Below are 4,311 nucleotides of genomic sequence, written 5' to 3' on the forward strand. Positions count from 1 at the left end.
TGCGAATGGTCTCCATGAATGTGACCTATTCACCATTGCCAAACTTCTAAAGTTGGGTCCATTTCCAACGCAGTATACCTTCAGGTACGCGACCTATACGCTACTGACAAGATCCAAAATAGGTCATCCTTGTGTATGAGACATACTTGGGCGTAGCTAGGGCACTCTCACTGTCCATCTTCCCTATATTCCCTAGATTCCACATATTTTAGGCGTCTAACTTCTAGATTTTATAATTAATTCCATAAGAATCCTTTAGCATATATTCTTTCATGGACAATTCTAGGGTGGAGAAACTTTGTTTGGGTCCTTTAAGGATCTGGATGCATTTTAATATGGAAAAATGTAGGGGTTGTTTTGTTAATAGTAGTTTCATTGTAAAATTCCTATTTTGGACACAATAAACTGACATCATACACACATCCGATTCTTTAGCTCAGTTACTACTACCAATTATCACTATTCATTTAATCTTTAAATGCATTCTTTTATTGTTACCACCCAATCTACCACTCCTCACTCATACCATATCCCATGTCCATCACTTTCACTATCACTCTAACGCAGGAGCAACATACCCCTTCCACAACATCGCTATCGCGGGCCTCATCTCCATCCACTCCGCCATTGACTTCCTTCTCAACTATGCCCCAACTACCTCACAAGCTCTTCGCTCCTCCTGCATTAGCCACATCGTCTACCTCTACTCCAAAGACCCAACTACTTTAACATCAACATCATTCATCGATCTCGAGCGGTAGAGTGCCAGCTACTACACCACCAAGATCGAGGAGTGGATCTAGCTTCAGGATCTGGATTTATGAAGTTGGCTCTTTGTCACCATGATGCAGCTCCAAAATCAGACGCAAAGGATATTTGTCATTTCTGTGAGCTATTAATGTAAATTAATAAAGTTATGTGAAGAATGACACTACAAGAATATGGCCGATTAGCTACCACGAAAAGAGTCGTAAAATCATCGCTAATCTGACACAAAATACAATTTGTGACAAATTAGCTACTGCTTAGCAACTAATGCTTTCCTCACTAATTATAAGTCACAGATCAGTGAGGCAAATACAACCGTCGCTATTTCATCGGAAAGTTTTTTAGCTACCGAATAGATAGTCATAAATCCATCACTAAAGTAAAAGCTAATTCCATAGAAGAATAGACTAAACGGTAGTCGCTAATTAGTGACAAACTCTACTGCAGCAGACTCATCGGTAAACGCAAGCTAACTTCGTAGACAAAATAAAAAGTTAGTTGATGCTAATTAGCGAGGAATTTTTTCGAACCTAACTCGTCGCAAGTTGTCCGCTAATATGATCACAAATTTGTTGCGTTTTGTAGCAAATCTATAGCTAATCTTTGAAAATCCATAATCAAATTTGTAAGAATTTTGTCACTAAACCAAAGCTATTCTAAATGAGAAAGTAGAGTTATGAAGTAGTCGCTAACTTGCTAGGAAGTAATATGTAATCAATTAGTTTCAATACTATCGCAAAATGTCATCACAATTTCCTTTTAAACTAGTAACAAATTGATAAATATCTCATAAATGTTTCAGTTGCAATAGAGTCTTTAATTTGTCACCATCATCAACAGCGAGTATGTCGCTAATTTTTTTGTAATAATTATACTAAATAATTTCTTTAAATAATAAAAATTATCTGTAAACAAAATATAGATATTAAGACAGTTGTAACTTATTCATCCAAGAACCAAATCTGTAGTAAATCTTGCATAGCTTTGTCTTTTATTTCCAGTTAATACTTAATACATCAAATTCTTGTTCACGGAGAAACATCACATTAAAGTTTTACCCTCAAGATAAAAATGTGAAGAGGAAAAAATCAACTAAAAGGCCAAAGTACAACTACTACAAGTAATTTTAGTGAAGGCATGCCTCCATTTGCAAGGTAAGGAATGGAGCTACTGGAATTACTTGAACTATAGCCATTTCCCACTGCTTTCAGATAGTCAACATTCATGTCAAAACTTTTCTTGATCTTCTTTTCTTGAATCTGTTCAACTCTCACATGAGGGTAGAAAATAGAAAAGAATAAGTTTATGTCAAAAGCTATTTACTCTAAGAACCGAATATCAAAAACAAAAAATGGAAACTCATGGTCGAAAAAAAACTCATGGTGGAAAAAAGAAACCACATAGACATAAATATAAGATAACAAAATCTGTAGAATATTTGAGCTGAGACTCCAATGCCAAGTTATAGGAATCTATTCCAAAACAAGGAGCTGGAGCAATAATGATTTATTCAAAGATATCCAAAGCCTAATGTCTAACAAGAGTTCCATTCAACTCTTTGTCAGTTTAGATAAATAACATGCTTTCCGAAATTTGTCGCATATCATAGAAAATTTAGTGAATGCAGAGAACTGACAGGACCTAGAAAATCCCAACCATCTAAAAGATGCGAATTAAATATATAAATAAATTGAAATACTCTCCAAAACTAAAATAATCATATTGTTATAAAATTTCATAAGACAAAAATACATAAGTGAAAAATTAAAAGATAATAGCCAAATAGCAATCCCAAAGAGCAGAGCCATTTGTCCTAACTGGCTTTTGAAATTAATAGTTTAAAACTACATTATGCACATAACTCTGACTAAGCCAATTAGATTTCAGCCACAATCCAATTCTACAAAATTTAATCAGTGTAGCACATAACATTAACATACCTTAACTGCAAGTTCTCCAATAGACCAGCATGCATTATTTGCTATTGAAATAGCCTCTTTAACCTTAGAAATTTTCTGTATAGATAAAATAGTACATTAGTAAAATAATTGAAAAAATACCACTCAACTGAACCCTAAACATTACCAGAAATAAACATACCAACTACTTGGCTTAACTTTCAGTATGAGAAATAAATCATTATAAAATGCAGCAGAAACCAAATCATTAAGTTGACTATAGTAGAACCTTGTATACAAAAAGAAAAGGTGTAATAATGGTGCTTATCATCAACATAAATAGCACTAACTAAGATGAATTAAATGTGGCCACAACATTCAAAGCAACTGAAACTTAAACCAATGATTGTAATTACGAAGCTGCTTGAATGATGCTAGTAGGAAAGGGAAGTACTAAACATTTTTAATTTAATTATTTTGATTTATTACAACCAAATCATGAAAATATTCAGATATGCATGTGAGAACTGGAAATCAAATCATACCGTAGAAGTTATAAAATTGACAAAAAAAACAGAGGACCTATACCGAGACATCGAAATGTGAAATAAATGCTTTCAAAGTACATAACATCATAGACAAGATAAGACATTTTCTAACAGATAAAACATAAGAAAAAGTGGGGTGCATACATGTGCTATAGACCGCCATTTGCAACCTTCAGCTACCATGGATGGCGCTGGGCACCCGAGAGGGGATCTACATGACTGTCGGCCTTCTCAAGAGGAACAAGACCATTTGAAGAGAAGCAAGAAGAAAGTGCGTAAAGATGAAAACCCAACTGCTCATACCAACAAAGGAATATTGGATGGTTAATGGTACCCCATTAGAGGGAGGTCTAGAGAATATAAGAACTATTGCTCATATGGTCAAAGAGGGTCTTATCCGAAATAAAATAGAAGGAGAGGGTCTGAAAAAAAAAACAACTGGGGGTGAGTTTGATGATGAAGAAGAAGTAGAGGATAAATCTGAGAAATGCAAGGAATGGAAAGAGATGGCAGCAACTACACTCTAAAAGGAATAAAAGTGGAGATCAGAGATGAGGGTCTGTACAACATTATCATTAATGAGAAAATGGAAAGGAAGCTCTAAAAATTATGGTAGAACACCCTTATAGTTAAGTTATTGGGAAGAAGAGTTGGATATGTAGCTATAACAAGGAGACTTGAGAATTTGTGGAGTGACAAAGGAAGCATAGATGTCATACATGTTAGTAATGATTATTACCTGCTCTATAGATATAAAGCATTCCAAGAGCGGAAAGAGATCTTTGTTTGAATTTGAAAGTTGCTACCATTTCTCTATTAATGGTGGCATGAGAATGTCAAGATAAATAGGCTACAAAACAAGAAAAGAAGCAGTTCATACGGAAATTCATTAGACACAAAAGAATGCAAGAAAAATAATGTAAGGGAAAAAGAGAGAGAGAAACTTCTATGTAGGAAAGGTTGCTTACCCTTCCATGGGAAGCTATTAAAAATAACATACCTGATTCAGCTCCCCACCAATAGCTTCAGCTAGAGTTCCAATCGCATCATATATAGAAAGGATAGGAATCATCTAAAGAAGAAATACAAACAAATCA

General features: G+C 34.6%; 1 long non-coding RNA gene across 1 annotated transcript; it reads right to left on the reverse strand.

The window, feature by feature from the left end:
• Nucleotides 2,180-3,603, reverse strand: LOC107608479. The gene is made up of 3 exons (XR_001612877.2): nucleotides 3,359-3,603; nucleotides 2,709-2,783; nucleotides 2,180-2,240 (listed from the first exon to the last, which is right to left on the reverse strand). It is a non-coding gene; the product is annotated as an uncharacterized LOC107608479 (long non-coding RNA).

The sequence above is a fragment of the Arachis ipaensis genome, chromosome B07 (assembly GCF_000816755.2).
Source record: "Arachis ipaensis cultivar K30076 chromosome B07, Araip1.1, whole genome shotgun sequence".
Taxonomy (NCBI): domain Eukaryota; kingdom Viridiplantae; phylum Streptophyta; class Magnoliopsida; order Fabales; family Fabaceae; genus Arachis; species Arachis ipaensis.